The sequence below is a fragment of the Notolepis coatsorum genome, assembly GCF_963971535.1.
Source record: "Notolepis coatsorum genome assembly, contig: SUPER_1_unloc_1, whole genome shotgun sequence".
Taxonomy (NCBI): Eukaryota; Metazoa; Chordata; class Actinopteri; order Aulopiformes; family Paralepididae; genus Notolepis; species Notolepis coatsorum.
Genome location: NW_028174886.1, coordinates 398,695 through 417,968, shown reverse-complemented (window position 1 = coordinate 417,968; position 19,274 = coordinate 398,695). Strand labels below are relative to the sequence as shown.

At 56.1% G+C, this 19,274-nt stretch overlaps 1 protein-coding gene across 1 annotated transcript in view; it reads right to left on the bottom strand.

The window, feature by feature from the left end:
- dus4l (dihydrouridine synthase 4-like) overlaps positions 1-19,274 on the bottom strand; it is a 63,559-nt gene that overhangs the window by 14,823 nt on the left and 29,462 nt on the right. The gene's annotated exons all lie outside the window — the stretch shown is intronic.

Here is a 19,274-nt window from a genome sequence, read left to right as displayed (position 1 = left end):
GCACAGAGAGAGAGAGAGACACTATCAGGGGCTGGTCGGCTGGAGGCACAGAGAGAGAGAGAGAGAGAGAGAGACACTATCAGGGGCCGGTCGGCTGGAGGCACAGAGAGAGAGAGAGACACTATCAGGGGCCGGTCGGCTGAAGGCACAGAGAGAGAGAGAGACACTATCAGGGGCCGGTCGGCTGGAGGCACAGAGAGAGAGAGAGAGAGAGACACTATCAGGGGCCGGTCGGCTGAAGGCACAGAGAGAGAGAGAGACACTATCAGGGGCCGGTCGGCTGGAGGCACAGAGAGAGAGAGAGACACTATCAGGGGCCGGTCGGCTGGAGGCACAGAGAGAGAGAGAGAGACACTATCAGGGGCCGGTCGGCTGGAGGCACAGAGAGAGAGAGAGAGACACTATCAGGGGCCGGTCGGCTGGAGGCACAGAGAGAGAGAGAGACACTATCAGGGGCCGGTCGGCTGGAGGCACAGAGAGAGAGAGAGACACTATCAGGGGCCGGTCGGCTGGAGGCACAGAGAGAGAGAGAGACACTATCAGGGGCCGGTCGGCTGGAGGCACAGAGAGAGAGAGAGACACTATCAGGGGCCGGTCGGCTGAAGGCACAGAGAGAGAGAGAGAGACACTATCAGGGGCCGGTCGGCTGGAGGCACAGAGAGAGAGAGACACTATCAGGGGCCGGTCGGCTGAAGGCACAGAGAGAGAGAGAGACACTATCAGGGGCCGGTCGGCTGAAGGCACAGAGAGAGAGAGAGAGAGAGAGACACTATCAGGGGCCGGTCGGCTGGAGGCACAGAGAGAGAGAGAGACACTATCAGGGGCCGGTCGGCTGAAGGCACAGAGAGAGAGAGAGAGAGACTATCAGGGGCCGGTCGGCTGGAGGCACAGAGAGAGAGAGAGACACTATCAGGGGCCGGTCGGCTGGAGGCACAGAGAGAGAGAGAGAGACTATCAGGGGCCGGTCGGCTGGAGGCACAGAGAGAGAGAGAGAGAGAGAGAGAGACACTATCAGGGGCCGGTCGGCTGGAGGCACAGAGAGAGAGAGAGAGACACTATCAGGGGCCGGTCGGCTGGAGGCACAGAGAGAGAGAGAGACACTATCAGGGGCCGGTCGGCTGGAGGCACAGAGAGAGAGAGAGAGACACTATCAGGGGCCGGTCGGCTGAAGGCACAGAGAGAGAGAGAGACACTATCAGGGGCCGGTCGGCTGAAGGCACAGAGAGAGAGAGAGACACTATCAGGGGCCGGTCGGCTGGAGGCACAGAGAGAGAGAGAGAGACACTATCAGGGGCCGGTCGGCTGAAGGCACAGAGAGAGAGAGAGACACTATCAGGGGCCGGTCGGCTGGAGGCACAGAGAGAGAGAGAGAGACTATCAGGGGCCGGTCGGCTGGAGGCACAGAGAGAGAGAGAGACACTATCAGGGGCCGGTCGGCTGGAGGCACAGAGAGAGAGAGAGACACTATCAGGGGCCGGTCGGCTGGAGGCACAGAGAGAGAGAGAGAGACTATCAGGGGCCGGTCGGCTGGAGGCACAGAGAGAGAGAGAGAGAGAGAGAGAGACACTATCAGGGGCCGGTCGGCTGAAGGCACAGAGAGAGAGAGAGACACTATCAGGGGCCGGTCGGCTGGAGGCACAGAGAGAGAGAGAGACACTATCAGGGGCCGGTCGGCTGGAGGCACAGAGAGAGAGAGAGACACTATCAGGGGCCGGTCGGCTGGAGGCACAGAGAGAGAGAGAGAGACTATCAGGGGCCGGTCGGCTGGAGGCACAGAGAGAGAGAGAGAGACACTATCAGGGGCCGGTCGGCTGGAGGCACAGAGAGAGAGAGAGACACTATCAGGGGCCGGTCGGCTGAAGGCACAGAGAGAGAGAGAGAGAGAGAGAGACACTATCAGGGGCCGGTCGGCTGGAGGCACAGAGAGAGAGAGAGAGACTATCAGGGGCCGGTCGGCTGGAGGCACAGAGAGAGAGAGAGAGACACTATCAGGGGCCGGTCGGCTGGAGGCACAGAGAGAGAGAGAGAGAGACACTATCAGGGGCCGGTCGGCTGAAGGTACAGAGAGAGAGAGAGAGACACTATCAGGGGCCGGTCGGCTGGAGGCACAGAGAGAGAGAGAGAGACACTATCAGGGGCCGGTCGGCTGGAGGCACAGAGAGAGAGAGAGACACTATCAGGGGCCGGTCGGCTGGAGGCACAGAGAGAGAGAGAGACACTATCAGGGGCCGGTCGGCTGAAGGCACAGAGAGAGAGAGAGAGAGAGACACTATCAGGGGCCGGTCGGCTGGAGGCACAGAGAGAGAGAGAGAGACACTATCAGGGGCCGGTCGGCTGGAGGCACAGAGAGAGAGAGAGAGACACTATCAGGGGCCGGTCGGCTGGAGGCACAGAGAGAGAGAGAGACACTATCAGGGGCCGGTCGGCTGGAGGCACAGAGAGAGAGAGAGAGACACTATCAGGGGCCGGTCGGCTGGAGGCACAGAGAGAGAGAGAGAGACACTATCAGGGGCCGGTCGGCTGGAGGCACAGAGAGAGAGAGAGAGAGAGACACTATCAGGGGCCGGTCGGCTGGAGGCACAGAGAGAGAGAGAGAGACACTATCAGGGGCCGGTCAGCTGGAGGCACAGAGAGAGAGAGAGACACTATCAGGGGCCGGTCGGCTGAAGGCACAGAGAGAGAGAGAGAGACTATCAGGGGCCGGTCGGCTGGAGGCACAGAGAGAGAGAGAGAGACACTATCAGGGGCCGGTCGGCTGGAGGCACAGAGAGAGAGAGAGACACTATCAGGGGCCGGTCGGCTGAAGGCACAGAGAGAGAGAGAGACACTATCAGGGGCCGGTCGGCTGGAGGCACAGAGAGAGAGAGAGACACTATCAGGGGCCGGTCGGCTGGAGGCACAGAGAGAGAGAGAGAGAGAGACACTATCAGGGGCCGGTCGGCTGGAGGCACAGAGAGAGAGAGAGAGAGACTATCAGGGGCCGGTCGGCTGAAGGCACAGAGAGAGAGAGAGACACTATCAGGGGCCGGTCGGCTGGAGGCACAGAGAGAGAGAGAGAGAGACTATCAGGGGCCGGTCGGCTGAAGGCACAGAGAGAGAGAGAGACACTATCAGGGGCCGGTCGGCTGGAGGCACAGAGAGAGAGAGAGAGACACTATCAGGGGCCGGTCGGCTGAAGGCACAGAGAGAGAGAGAGAGACACTATCAGGGGCCGGTCGGCTGAAGGCACAGAGAGAGAGAGAGACACTATCAGGGGCCGGTCGGCTGGAGGCACAGAGAGAGAGAGAGACACTATCAGGGGCCGGTCGGCTGGAGGCACAGAGAGAGAGAGAGAGAGAGACACTATCAGGGGCCGGTCGGCTGGAGGCACAGAGAGAGAGAGAGAGACACTATCAGGGGCCGGTCGGCTGGAGGCACAGAGAGAGAGAGAGAGACACTATCAGGGGCCGGTCGGCTGGAGGCACAGAGAGAGAGAGAGAGAGACTATCAGGGGCCGGTCGGCTGGAGGCACAGAGAGAGAGAGAGAGAGAGAGAGACACTATCAGGGGCCGGTCGGCTGAAGGCACAGAGAGAGAGAGAGAGACACTATCAGGGGCCGGTCGGCTGGAGGCACAGAGAGAGAGAGAGAGAGAGAGAGACACTATCAGGGGCCGGTCGGCTGGAGGCACAGAGAGAGAGAGAGACACTATCAGGGGCCGGTCGGCTGAAGGCACAGAGAGAGAGAGAGAGACACTATCAGGGGCCGGTCGGCTGGAGGCACAGAGAGAGAGAGAGACACTATCAGGGGCCGGTCGGCTGGAGGCACAGAGAGAGAGAGAGACACTATCAGGGGCCGGTCGGCTGGAGGCACAGAGAGAGAGAGAGAGACACTATCAGGGGCCGGTCGGCTGGAGGCACAGAGAGAGAGAGAGACACTATCAGGGGCCGGTCGGCTGAAGGCACAGAGAGAGAGAGAGAGACTATCAGGGGCCGGTCGGCTGAAGGCACAGAGAGAGAGAGAGACACTATCAGGGGCCGATCGGCTGAAGGCACAGAGAGAGAGAGAGACACTATCAGGGGCCGGTCGGCTGAAGGCACAGAGAGAGAGAGAGACACTATCAGGGGCCGGTCGGCTGGAGGCACAGAGAGAGAGAGAGACACTATCAGGGGCCGGTCGGCTGAAGGCACAGAGAGAGAGAGAGAGACACTATCAGGGGCCGGTCGGCTGAAGGCACAGAGAGAGAGAGAGAGAGAGACTATCAGGGGCCGGTCGGCTGGAGGCACAGAGAGAGAGAGACACTATCAGGGGCCGGTCGGCTGGAGGCACAGAGAGAGAGAGAGAGACACTATCAGGGGCCGGTCGGCTGGAGGCACAGAGAGAGAGAGAGACACTATCAGGGGCCGGTCGGCTGGAGGCACAGAGAGAGAGAGAGAGAGACTATCAGGGGCCGGTCGGCTGGAGGCACAGAGAGAGAGAGAGAGAGAGACACTATCAGGGGCCGGTCGGCTGGAGGCACAGAGAGAGAGAGAGAGAGACACTATCAGGGGCCGGTCGGCTGGAGGCACAGAGAGAGAGAGAGACACTATCAGGGGCCGGTCGGCTGAAGGCACAGAGAGAGAGAGAGAGACACTATCAGGGGCCGGTCGGCTGAAGGCACAGAGAGAGAGAGAGACACTATCAGGGGCCGGTCGGCTGGAGGCACAGAGAGAGAGAGAGACACTATCAGGGGCCGGTCGGCTGGAGGCACAGAGAGAGAGAGAGAGACACTATCAGGGGCCGGTCGGCTGGAGGCACAGAGAGAGAGAGAGACACTATCAGGGGCCGGTCGGCTGGAGGCACAGAGAGAGAGAGAGACACTATCAGGGGCCGGTCGGCTGAAGGCACAGAGAGAGAGAGAGAGAGAGACACTATCAGGGGCCGGTCGGCTGGAGGCACAGAGAGAGAGAGAGACACTATCAGGGGCCGGTCGGCTGGAGGCACAGAGAGAGAGAGAGAGACTATCAGGGGCCGGTCGGCTGGAGGCACAGAGAGAGAGAGAGAGACACTATCAGGGGCCGGTCGGCTGAAGGCACAGAGAGAGAGAGAGAGACACTATCAGGGGCCGGTCGGCTGGAGGCACAGAGAGAGAGAGAGACACTATCAGGGGCCGGTCGGCTGGAGGCACAGAGAGAGAGAGAGAGACACTATCAGGGGCCGGTCGGCTGGAGGCACAGAGAGAGAGAGAGACACTATCAGGGGCCGGTCGGCTGGAGGCACAGAGAGAGAGAGAGACACTATCAGGGGCCGGTCGGCTGAAGGCACAGAGAGAGAGAGAGAGACACTATCAGGGGCCGGTCGGCTGGAGGCACAGAGAGAGAGAGAGAGAGAGACACTATCAGGGGCCGGTCGGCTGGAGGCACAGAGAGAGAGAGAGACACTATCAGGGGCCGGTCGGCTGGAGGCACAGAGAGAGAGAGAGACACTATCAGGGGCCGGTCGGCTGGAGGCACAGAGAGAGAGAGAGAGACTATCAGGGGCCGGTCGGCTGGAGGCACAGAGAGAGAGAGAGACACTATCAGGGGCCGGTCGGCTGAAGGCACAGAGAGAGGGAGAGAGAGAGACACTATCAGGGGCCGGCCGGCCGCCAATGCCCAGCGCGAAGCAGCGCGCGACGCCGCCCATGCCCAGCGCGAGACAGAGCGCGACCGGCTGCAGGCGCAGCTGATGGACAAATTGATCACCATGGCGACACCCCCTCACTCCGCACGGAGCTCCCAGAGATCATCACGACAAGGGTCTAGGGCACATTCCCCTACCCGACCAAGCAACCCGGGACCCCGCCAACAGGAGGATCCTGTCCACGTCTCCGAACCCCCTCCCCGGCCGGTCCATACGAGACCCAGCAACCGGGAAGAACCGGACCACGCCGAGAGACTGAACAGAAGACTCCAGGACCTAGCAGAGGAAGAGGAGGAGGAACAGGAGGAATGTCAAGCCGACCAGCAGCAACGTACTCTGGACCAGGAGGTCCAGTACAGCCCCGACCAGCAGCAACGTACTCTGGACCAGGAGGCCCAGTACAGCCCCGACCAGCAGCAACGTACTCTGGACCAGGAGGTCCAGTACAGCCCAGAAGTCAGCCCCGAGGCCCTGCGCTACAAACCCCCGACTCAACTCACGGGTGAGTTTGACGCACCGCCAGCCCCGAGGAACAGCACCTGGGTACCCGACCTTCGGTACCCACCAAGTACCAGCCCAAGACGACACGCACAGGGAGACTCGCCCAGGAGGCCTCTCCCCCAACGCTCACCGATGTGCCAGCCATCCATGGCATCGTACCTTGGCACACCGACGTTCCCGGACTTCACACACGAGAACAGAGCACAGTACACAGAGCTACGAATGTGCTTAGAGACAATGATGTCCGATGTACCGGATGAAACGTACAAGTATGCTATCCTACTCAAGCACCTGAAGGTGCCCAGAGCGCACAATATAGCGCTGGCATATTCCAACTCTACTACCCCATACACCACGGCTCTAGTAGCCCTCGACCAACGTTATGGACGCATATGGGACTACGTGATACAGGAGATAAGAGACATTGACCGTCTCCCCCCAGCCAGAGACAACAGAGCATTAGATGACCTGTCTATCAAGGTACAATCCCTGGTAGGGATGCTGGGGGCGCAAAAGGAAAAGGGTATGCATGAACTGTACGCTAACTCTAATGTAGAGAGGATACTAGAGAAGCTCCCTCCCGCCCGACAAGAGCGCTTCAGGCGGCAGAGAGACCACCGTGACCCCAACGGCCCAGAGGCATCCCTCCTAGACCCATCTGAGTTCCTCGCCAGAGAGGTCAGTAGCCTACGACTGGACACGTTCGTATGGAGTGGATCAAGCCCAAGACCAGGACCTCGGGGATCAAATGATAACCGCCGGTCGGTGACCGTTATGCACCAAGCCGAATCAGTACCGCAGCACAAGAACCACAACACCCCCTCGACAAAAGAGGACCAGTGGAAGATTGAGTGCCAGTACTGTGAGGGAGAACATCGGCTGTACCAATGCGACACTTTCGGGAAGCTGACCACGGATGATGTGAGTCAGTGGATCAAGGACCACCGCCGCTGCTTCCGCTGCACGCGCAGCCACCTGGCAGCTGAGTGCCGCTTGAAGAAGAAGTGCAGCAGGTGCGGTGGCACCCACTTGGAGGTCCTGCATGACATCAACAAGCGTCAGCCAGGACAACAGAGTGGGCCCGTCGCGGTAATGTACCATGCCGAGGCGGTGGCACCAGTACCAAAGATCCACCAGACCGCTCCCTGGTGTCCCGACTGCTACAGCAGACACTGGGAGTCACGGTGCTACTCGCACCATATAGATTCTGTGTCACCACAGACAGGTGACAACCCCCCGGCAAAGGAGGTATGGAAGATCGACTGTACGTACTGCCGCGGAGGACACTGGCTGGACCAGTGCGACGTGTTCCCGGAACTGACCATCGCCGAAATGGAGCAGTGGATTGCGTCTGACCCCCCACAAGCCGGTCACCGCCGATCCTTGTGCGAGGATAACATGAGAAGAATAGCCCGACGAGGCAACCGACCAACAGGAGTACTCCACATTGACCAGCATAGCGGGACCTATACCGCTTATCGACGGCGCCACACCGACCCTGCTCATCGGCTCCGACCACGCGGACCTCATTCTCCCAATTGAGGCGGCCCACATCGGACCCAAAGGATGCCCAGTCGCGGTTCAGACCCGACTGGGATGGACGCTCCAGGGCCCCCTCTACGGACTTGACAGTCAACCCACGTCTACACGCTGCCTACACACAAAGGCGAGCGACACCGGCCACTCCCTTGTACAGCCCGTTGAGAGGCTATTGACATTAAGCGAGAGGCCTGTGAGAGAACCGTGGGCACCAGAGGGAGTTCGGAACTCCACCCCCCTCAGCTGCGCTCCAGACGTAGCTGACCTCGAACCCAGCACCCCAAGCGACTCCTTGACGGGGCGGCCAGAACCGGCCCCTCCTCAGACGGGGTACAGAGCAAACAAGAGAAACAGACGGAGGAGGAGGAGGCACAGCCAAGCACAGATCAAAGCAGTCTCAGGCCCGCTTCCTCCTAAGCCCCCCTTCATCCCGTCCAGTCGTCATGACCATAGACCAGTCACTACCCCGAGCTGCGTGGCCGGCCGGCCGCGTAAGCAAAGTGATCACTGGTGCCGACGGAAAGGTCAAAGCGGCAGAAGTGCTCGTCCAAGGGCGGACATACAACCGACCCGTGGCGAGGCTGATAAGTGGCCAAGGCTCCCCGACTCGCTTAATGACGACCATGACCCCCTGACTTTGTGAACTGCCTACCCTCACAACAGACATAGAGTAGTGGACAGTGCGGTTAATCTGTCTCTGCTTATCTAATTAGGTGGGACTAATTAGGAGGCAGCTGTTACAAAGGGTCAGATTAAACCGAATATATGTATTTATTGATTGATATATATTGCATAGGATTTTTTTTTTTTTGAACTTTCTTTTATTTTGTGTCATAATGAACATCACATTGCAATAATCATACAGTATAATATACTTGATCACATATTCAATGACATTTGTTACTCAGGCTCTTCCCAGGCTCTTTCAAAGTATTCAGCGTAATCAAAATAAGCTGTATAATCCGAGTACGCCTCTTAAACAACCCAGTGGGGAGGGATTTTTACAATATATATATATTTTTTTTAGGATTTTTTGTAGGATAAGAAACGAAAAAATAAATAGAAAAATAAATTTAGCAAAAGGAAAAAAAAAGAACAACAAAAAAAGAAAAAGAAAAAAAGAGAGAGAGGGCGTCAGACTCATGCTAGTGTATCTCCAGGTACAAGGTTACAAGTGACCATCTCTGCATAAACATATCTTTTTTCAGTTGCAATTGTGCAGTCATTTCTTCCATTGTATACATCTGTCTCAGTCTCTTGGTCCATTGTTTGATTGTCGGTGGTTGATTTTGTAGCCATGCCATAGTTATCATTTTCCTTGCTATTAACAGTATCACTCTCAAGATGTATAACGTATCTCCATAGTATGTGCCTTTCGGTATACATCCCAAGATATAGTACGATGGATTCAGAGGTAAGTCAAGATCTAGAATGGTTTTAATCTCATTTTTGATATTCACCCAAAATGTCTGCACCCTTGGACAGTCCCAGAAAATATGTGTATGATCTCCGATCAATCCACATCCTCTCCAACATAGTGGTGAGGACCCACCAGCAAATCCGGAGAGAACTTGAGGAGTCCTAAAGTACCTGACCTTGACCTTCCAGTCAAACTCCTTCCACATTGGACTTGGATTGCTTGAATGGCTGTCCTCCCATTCTTCATTTTCTATGATCACATTAGCTTCCAACTCCCATTTTTCTTTAATATAGGTGGTGTCTCCTGGATCGTCTAGTTGTAACATGTTGTAAATATTGGATATCTGCTTTCTTTCCATCAAGTTTTTTTCTATTGTGTTAATAAAGTACCGCTCCACATTTGTTGGTGGTCTCTTAATTGCTTCCCACTCACTGTGAGTCATTACATAGTGTCTTATTTGAAAGTATCTAAACATGTCTTTCGAAGGTAGATCAAAACATTGCTGTAGCTGTGCAAACGATTTAAAACAGTCTCCTTCCATTAATTGATTGATAGTAACCAGGCCCAAATCCGCCCATTTTTTAAAACCCCCATCCTCCATAGCTGGCCGGAATTCTGTATTGTCTGCTATTGGCATGGCCCTAGATATTGATCGTGGACCTCCCCCCTTTTTCCTTACACTTTCCCATACCTTTAATGTATTTGTAATCCATTTGTTACCAATCTTAATTTTTTTCCAGTATGCTTTCCCCAGGAATATTATGGATCTGAGAGGGGTCTTTGGAATTGAGTTTTGCTCAATCTGTACCCATCCTGAATCTAGGTCCTTTTGTATCCAATGCACAAGTATGCGTAATTGAGCTGCCCAGTAGTAGTTTCTTAGGTTTGGTAGACCAAGACCACCCTTGTTCTTTGGCAAACATAGTGTTTTAAGCCTTACTCTAGGTTTTTTCCTCTGCCAGATACATTTGGATAGGAGTTTATCTAACCTTTTAAAGGTAGTGGCAGGTATTGGTATAGGTAGAGACTGGAAGAGAAAAATAAGTCTAGGTAGCACATTCATTCGAATTGATTCTATTCTTCCCACTAGGGAGAGAGGTAAAATGTCCCATCTGGCCATGTCTGATTTGATTTGTACAATCAACTTTTCGTAGTTTGCTTGATATAACTGATTGCTGCTGGGAGTCAAAATGATTCCTAAATACCTGAATCCGTCTCTAGCCCAATGGAAGGGTGCTATACTATTCAGATGTGTTGGCCATGTTCCCACTATCATCATGGCTTCTGATTTGGTCTCATTTATCTTATAACCCGACAGTTCGCCGTAATTTCTTAAATCCATCATTATGTTTGGAATTGATTCTAAAGGGTTTTTGATATAAAGTAAAATGTCATCAGCAAACGAGATCTTGTGTGTAATGCCTTTTTGGTCATCTATTCCCTGTATCTGAGGGTTTGATCTAATCATCTCCGCTAGTGGCTCTATGCCAATCGCGAATAGTACCGGAGACAAAACGTCTCCTTGGCGTGTCCCTCTCTGTATCTCAAAGAAGTGAGAGCAGTGACCATTCACCCTTACTCTAGACTTAGGATTTTTATATAAACATTTTATCCAATCTATAAATGTGTTATTGAATCCCATACCTTTCAATGTTAGTTCAAGGTACAGCCAATCAACTCTATCAAATGCCTTCTCGGCATCTAAGCCGAGAAGCATTGATGGTTCTTTTCGAGATCCAGCCACTGTTTGCAGATTTAAAGTTCTTCTGATGTTGTTAGCACATGCATAGGATTTGTATATCGTCTGATATCCCTTGTGTATTCTTTGTACATATACACGGAATATCCCTTTAACCTAGTACAGACCATAATATTTCGTTCTCCTATTGGAAGCGATCCCCTAGGCGCCAACGGCCATACCCCCAATGCAGAGTTCAAAGTCACCGCGAAGACATGTCTGTACATGCCCGGCTTTGCCCAGGAATACGAGACAGGAATAAGGCTGGTACTAGTTTGTTCGCCTAACATATAAATATGGCGCAGGTGAATACAGAAGTAGTTCGAGTTACCCAAGTGAAGCCTCACCCACGATACAACGTGCGGTGAAGTAGGGCCCGTTTGGCCCCAAATAGAGCATTGAGATACAGCAGTAGTATTGTCTTATCCTAATACGTTCGTTCAACGTATCGTTCGTTCCTTACTAGGAAAGCCTTCATCACGAGTCAACGACCAAGTGAAGCGAGCAACCGTGCATCTAAATTAGGGGTGCACCGAAAATTCGGCCACCGAAAGTTTTCGGCCGAAAATTGCCAAAAATGGCCTTTCGGCTTTCGGCCGAAAGAGTTTTTTCACCGAAAATATATCACCGAAACAGAAGCAACCTAACGCGTGTTGTTGTGATGATGTCATCAAAACGCGGATTCATTACATGCGCGCTGTGAGCTCTTCAGTCCTGCGTGATACTCCTCTTGGGACTCGGGAGCAATGCATCTCCTCGGGAGTCGCGCTGTTTCTACAGTATGTAAACTCTGCGCGCAACAAGTCCAATAAATGCGTCTTTAACATACTTTATCCTTATTTACTATGTATATCACTGAGTGATCTAATATGCATATTATTCAGAGCGAGAGGGGGAGGGATTGTTTCTCTCACATTGACGCTGTCTGTCCTGCGTGATACTCCTCTTGGGACTCGGGAGCAATGCATCTCCTCGGGAGTCGCGCTGTTTCTACAGTATGTAAACTCTGCGCGCAACAAGTCCAATAAATGCGTCTTTAACATACTTTATCCTTATTTACTATATATATCACTTGAGTGATCTAATATGCATATTATTCAGAGCAAGAGGGGGAGGGATTGTTTCTCTCACATTGACGCTGTCTACTGTGCCAAAGTCATCTGGGGACTAGAAAGGTGTGCTCAGTAGAGCACAGATGTCCGCCTCTCTCTCTCTGATTGATTGATTGATTGATTGAAAACTTTATTAACAGATTGCAATGGGATTGAATGGGTACAATACAGTACAGCTCAATACACACAATTGTTAAGGGGATGCAGACCAGAGAAAGACTTTCGTCTTGTTTACATCAGGGTCCCCCATTTTCAATTCATCAGGACATATATGACATACATGACATACAGATAGACAGTACTGCTACATCTATACATTTATGACATACCAGATTTGCAAATACAGTACTGTTTGTGATACAAAAAGACCCATAATAGTGATTATTTATTATTTAAGTTAAGTTTAGCCATAATCATATATTTTTCCATAATCAGGTAGCTGAACAACATTGGTAAAAAAAAATTCTATTCTATGAATCATTTTCGGCCTTTCGGCTTTCGGTTTTCGGCCAACTGTTTCCTATTTTCGGTATCGGTTTCCCATTCGGTGCATCCCTAATCTAAATAGAGCACTTATAACCGCGTGCGAATAGGATAGTAAAGTGTCAGAGCTTAGTGGAATAACGTCAAGTTCGACCTAGTTAATGTGAAGTACCGCGCACCGGAGAATCTACACCGGTGAATGCAGAGCCCCTTTCCGGCTGGATTATTATTATTATTGCTTTGGTCCTGTGGCTATTGGAGCGGAGGAGAATCGTCTACACCCCACTACTGTGTGGGATTTACCCGTGAGGAACATCACTCGAGCCCATCTCTTGGAGAGGCTGGCCGGCTTTCACCTATGCTGCACGCATACTGGGATTACAGCTGCTGCCTTCGTCTGCTGATCCAGGGAGTAATATACCGCCTCCCATAGCAGGAGCTTATTGAGTCCCCGTTGATCCAGACTTTGCATTCGAACATTTCCTCCCCCTGCTGGCTTACAACCGGTGGGAACCCTACTAGTATCTCCCGCTGCCTACCAGTGTACCATAGATATAATTCCTAAGATTCAGGTTGTATTATTATCTCCTGCGTAATATGAGAATGGACATACGTTATTGATTTGCCTACGCACATTCCTTTGCCTTATAAGCGCATCCAAAGTAAAGTATATTATGTACTATCATTGCTGCTAATAAATACTTAAATCCAGTTTTGTGTGGAACCGAGTCATTGTGGGAAGTGTTCATCATAAGATACCTGTGTACTGTATGGCCAGTAGTAATGTACATAAGACGGTAGTGGTTTAATGATACCATACTTATTAATACAGTCAGGGAATTGTACCCCTCAGTTACACTTACGATGTGTCAGAATTGTTTTATGTGTAGTGCGTTCATCTCTATGTAACTGTTGCTATGTTTTACTTCTGTGAAGCACTTTGTGATTTTATCTGTGAAAGGTGCTATACAAATAAAGTTTACTTACTTACTTATTGAATTATTTATGTTGACGAAATTGACAAGTTATATTCATTAACACTATGATCGCCGGGGACGAGTTAAGACGCCATTCCTAGCCATGCTCATTCTGCCGAAGACGCCGTAACTCGTCTTTGATGTCAATATTTCTAAAATCTGTCATCGAAATCATATTTCCTTTCCGGAGCCCTGAGATGTACTGGTGAGCTCCACTCAACTGTCTAACGGTTCGAGAGCGCCATCTGGTGGCCGATTGGCAGATCGGCCAAGAGGGAGGGGCGCGCCAAACAGGAAGTGCTCATCCATATGTGCTCCGGGCACTCGCGATCGGTAGCCGGACTCCATCTCAACACACTGGATGATCAATCGCTCGCCCTAACTCAATAAACAACGTTATTTGGACGTATATAGTATTATACAACCTGGAAATGGTTCATCAGGATCAACATCCCATAATCGAAAACGGTCTACTCCACGCTGATCGTCCAACGGCGCGAGGAACATACGGTAAGATTCAGCGTTATTTTCTAACGTATTCCATATAAACTGCTATGATGAACATATGACCCACTCTGGATGAATCATCTAACGCTGCCTACGGAATTATAAACGATCCCCCGCCCATCCGGTCATCATCAGATCATACGTAGATCATTCTAGAAGTACGTCCAGTTGAAATTTTTCATCTCGCGCCGATCGCTACCAAACTGTATTTCATCATCAATATAATGCATTTAGGGCTATAAATCACGTTCTGAAGAAAGCTGCAGAAAACGATAAAAACACTTATACTTTAGACCATATTTTAGTATGAATATGTGAATGAAAAAGTTTAACGTTGCTACACCCTGAACAATACATATAGGACATTGAATGGGCCATAATAATGGCAATGTAGCAATAGAATTTAAAAAGTTATAGCCCTGCAAAGAAGGGGAACTTCTCCATAGACAAATAGAGCTGGCGAGGGATGGTAAATTATGAATTTAACCCATGGCGATTAAAGTGTTAAAGGATTTTTTTTTAATTATTATTTATGATTGTCATAAAATATGACGACAGACATTCTAAGCTTCATTCGAAAACTTCGATAGAAGCTTCAAATGTAAACAAAATTACATTTGGTACAGCGCTACAGGAACAGATACCAGGATGCCCACAGCATTCCACAGCAGCACCATCGCATGGAAAATCCCAGCTGTGAAATCATGGAAAATTAGTTTAACCTCTTAAACCCGATCGGCCCGGTATAAGATGAATTTCACGTCATGGAATAGATCAATCCAGTCCGTGTTAAGTAATGTTGCGTTTCTTTTTCAAAATGTAACCAAGAGTAAAGACCCTAACCCTATCAAAAAAGGGTATATTTTCAGCACTACGTTTGTTTAACAATGATTTTATTTAAGTGTTATTAGCGAGCCTTGCACCGGAAAACAGATGATATAGAAGATGAAAACAAAACCAGATTTAGATGATTTTGAGAAAAAAGAAAGAAAATTTTTTTAAAAGTCACGCTATGATGGGAAATGATTCGTGGTGCTTTGGATAGTTTGTCGGTTACGGCCAGTTCCAGATCTCTGATACATCATACTGTAGATGGCAGCCTGAATAGACTATTACGAAGGCACCCATGGCCTCGGAGCCACAGGGGGGAGGTCGCCTCGGAGCCACAGGGGGGAGGTCGTCTCGGAGCCACAGGGGGAAGGTCGTCTCGGAGCCTCAGGGGGGAGGTCGTCTCGGAGCCCCAGGGGGAAGGTCGTCTCGGAGCCTCAGGGGGAAGGTCGTCTCAGAGCCACAGGGGGAAGGCCGTCTCGGAGCCACAGGGGGAAGGTCGTCTCAGAGCCACAGGGGGAAGGTCTCCTCGGAGCCACAGGGGGAAGGTCGTCTCAGAGCCACAGGGGGAAGGCCGTCTCGGAGCCACAGGGGGAAGGTCGTCTCAGAGCCACAGGGGGAAGGCCGTCTCGGAGCCACAGGGGGAAGGTCGTCTCGGAGCCACAGGGGGGAGGTCGTCTCGGAGCCACAGGGGGGAGGTCGTCTCGGAGCCCCAGGGGGAAGGTCGCCTCGGAGCCACAGGGGGAAGGTCGTCTCGGAGCCCCAGGGGGAAGGTCGTCTCGGAGCCCCAGGGGGAAGGTCGTCTCGGAGCCACAGGGGGGAGGTCGTCTCGGAGCCCCAGGGGGAAGGTCGCCTCGGAGCCACAGGGGGAAGGTCGTCTCGGAGCCTCAGGGGGAAGGCCGTCTCGGAGCCTCAGGGGGAAGGTCGTCTCGGAGCCACAGGGGGAAGGTCGTCTCGGAGCCACAGGGGGAGGTCACCTCGGAGCCCCAGGGGGAAGGTCGTCTCGGAGCCCCAGGGGGGAGGTCGCCTCGGAGCCTCAGGGGGAAGGTCGCCTCGGAGCCACAGGGGGAGGTCGTCTCGGAGCCCCAGGGGGAAGGTCGCCTCGGAGCCACAGGGGGAGGTCGCCTCGGAGCCCCAGGGGGGAGGTCGCCTCGGAGCCTCAGGGGAAGGTCGCCTCGGAGCCCCAGGGGGGAGGTCGTCTCGGAGCCACAGGGGGAGGTCGTCTCGGAGCCACAGGGGGAGGTCGTCTCGGAGCCACAGGGGGAGGTCGTCTCGGAGCCACAGGGGGAGGTCGTCTCGGAGCCCCAGGGGGGAGGTCGCCTCGGAGCCCCAGGGGGAGGTCACCTCGGAGCCCCAGGGGGAGGTCGCCTCGGAGCCCCAGGGGGGAGGTCGCCTCGGAGCCCCAGGGGGGGAGGTCGCCTCGGAGCCCCAGGGGGAAGGTCACCTCGGAGCCCCAGGGGGAAGGCCGTCTCGGAGCCACAGGGGGGAGGTCGCCTCGGAGCCCCAGGGGGAGGTCGCCTCGGAGCCCCAGGGGGAAGGTCGCCTCAGAGCCCCAGGGGGAAGGTCTCCTCGGAGCCCCAGGGGGGAGGTCGCCTCGGAGCCACAGGGGGGAGGTCGCCTCGGAGCCACAGGGGGAAGGTCGCCTCGGAGCCTCAGGGGGAAGGTCGTCTCAGAGCCCCAGGGGGAGGTCGCCTCGGAGCCACAGGGGGGAGGTCACCTCGGAGCCACAGGGGGGAGGTCGCCTCGGAGCCCCAGGGGGAGGTCGCCTCGGAGCCCCAGGGGGAAGGTCACCTCGGAGCCCCAGGGGGAGGTCGCCTCGGAGCCCCAGGGGGAAGGTCACCTCGGAGCCCCAGGGGGGAGGTCGCCTCGGAGCCACAGGGGGGAGGTCTCCTCAGAGCCACAGGGGGGAGGTCACCTCGGAGCCACAGGGGGGAGGTCACCTCGGAGCCCCAGGGGGAAGGTCACCTCGGAGCCACAGGGGGGAGGTCTCCTCAGAGCCACAGGGGGGAGGTTGCCTCGGAGCCCCAGGGGGGAGGTCGCCTCGGAGCCCCAGGGGGGAGGTCACCTCGGAGCCCCAGGGGGAAGGTCGTCTCGGAGCCCCAGGGGGAAGGTCGCCTCGGAGCCCCAGGGGGAAGGTCGTCTCGGAGCCCCAGGGGGAAGGTCGCCTCGGAGCCACAGGGGGAGGTCTCCTCAGAGCCACAGGGGGAAGGTCACCTCGGAGCCCCAGGGGGGAGGTCGCCTCGGAGCCCCAGGGGGAGGTCGCCTCGGAGCCTCAGGGGGAAGGTCTCCTCGGAGCCCCAGGGGGAAGGTCTCCTCGGAGCCTCAGGGGGAAGGTCTCCTCGGAGCCACAGGGGGAAGGTCTCCTCGGAGCCTCAGGGGGAAGGTCTCCTCGGAGCCTCAGGGGGAAGGTCTCCTCGGAGCCACAGGGGGAAGGTCGTCTCGGAGCCACAGGGGGAAGGTCGTCTCGGAGCCACAGGGGGAGGTCGCCTCGGAGCCCCAGGGGGAGGTCGCCTCGGAGCCCCAGGGGGAAGGTCGCCTCGGAGCCTCAGGGGGAGGTCGCCTCGGAGCCCCAGGGGGAGGTCGTCTCGGAGCCTCAGGGGGAGGTCGCCTCGGAGCCCCAGGGGGAGGTCACCTCGGAGCCACAGGGGGAAGGTCTCCTCGGAGCCCCAGGGGGAAGGTCGTCTCGGAGCCACAGGGGGAAGGTCGTCTCGGAGCCCCAGGGGGAAGGTCACCTCGGAGCCACAGGGGGAAGGTCTCCTCGGAGCCCCAGGGGGAAGGTCGTCTCGGAGCCACAGGGGGAAGGTCGTCTCGGAGCCACAGGGGGAAGGTCGTCTCGGAGCCCCAGGGGGAAGGTCACCTCGGAGCCACAGGGGGAAGGTCGTCTCGGAGCCTCAGGGGGAAGGTCGTCTCGGAGCCCCAGGGGGAAGGTCTCCTCGGAGCCCCAGGGGGAAGGTCTCCTCGGAGCCCCAGGGGGAAGGTCGTCTCGGAGCCACAGGGGGAAGGTCGTCTCGGAGCCACAGGGGGAAGGTCGTCTCGGAGCCCCAGGGGGAAGGTCGCCTCGGAGCCACAGGGGGAAGGTCTCCTCAGAGCCCCAGGGGGGAGGTCGCCTCGGAGCCCCAGGGGGGAGGTCGCCTCAGAGGGAAGGTCGTCTCGGAGCCTCAGGGGGAAGGTCTCCTCGGAGCCTCAGGGGGAAGGTCGTCTCGGAGCCACAGGGGGAAGGTCGTCTCGGAGCCACAGGGGGAAGGTCGTCTCGGAGCCCCAGGGGGAGGTCGCCTCAGAGCCCCAGGGGGAGGTCGCCTCAGAGCCCCAGGGGGGAGGTCGCCTCGGAGCCACAGGGGGAAGGTCTCCTCGGAGCCCCAGGGGGAGGGTCGTCTCGGAGCCACAGGGGGAAGGTCGTCTCGGAGCCTCAGGGGGAAGGTCTCCTCGGAGCCCCAGGGGGAGGGTCGTCTCGGAGCCACAGGGGGAAGGTCGTCTCGGAGCCACAGGGGGAAGGTCGTCTCGGAGCCACAGGGGGAAGGTCGTCTCGGAGCCTCAGGGGGAAGGTCTCCTCAGAGCCCCAGGGGGGAGGTCGTCTCGGAGCCCCAGGGGGGAGGTCGCCTCAGAGCCTCAGGGGGAAGGTCGTCTCGGAGCCTCAGGGGGAAGGTCTCCTCAGAGCCCCAGGGGGAAGGTCGTCTCGGAGCCTCAGGGGGAAGGTCTCCTCAGAGCCCCAGGGGGGAGGTCGCCTCGGAGCCCCAGGGGGAAGGTCGTCTCGGAGCCCCAGGGGGAAGGTCGTCTCGGAGCCACAGGGGGAAGGTCGTCTCGGAGCCTCAGGGGGAAGGTCTCCTCAGAGCCCCAGGGGGAAGGTCGTCTCGGAGCCCCAGGGGGGAGGTCGCCTCAGAGCCACAGGGGGAAGGTCTCCTCGGAGCCCCAGGGGGGAGGTCGCCTCAGAGCCCCAGGGGGGAGGTCGCCTCAGAGCCCCAGGGGGGAGGTCGCCTCGGAGCCCCAGGGGGGAGGTCGCCTCATAGCCCCAGGGGGGAGGTCGCCTCGGAGCCTCAGGGGGAGGTCGCCTCGGAGCCCCAGGGGGAGGTCTCCTCGGAGCCCCAGGGGGGAGGTTGCCTCGGAGCCACAGGGGGGAGGTCACCTCGGAGCCCCAGGGGGAGGTCGCCTCGGAGCCCCAGGGGGAGGTCGCCTCGGAGCCCCAGGGGGAGGTCACCTCGGAGCCCCAGGGGGAGGTCGCCTCAGAGCCCCAGGGGGGAGGTCGCCTCAGAGCCCCAGGGGGAGGTCGCCTCGGAGCCCCAGGGGGAAGGTCTCCTCAGAGCCCCAGGGGGAGGTCGCCTCGGAGCCTCAGGGGGGAGGTCTCCTCAGAGCCCCAGGGGGAGGTCGTCTCGGAGCCCCAGGGGGAGGTCACCTCGGAGCCCCAGGGGGAGGTCACCTCAGAGCCCCAGGGGGAGGTCGCCTCAGAGCCTCAGGGGGGAGGTCTCCTCAGATCCCCAGGGGGAGGTCGCCTCGGAGCCCCAGGGGGAAGGTCTCCTCGGAGCCCCAGGGGGAAGGT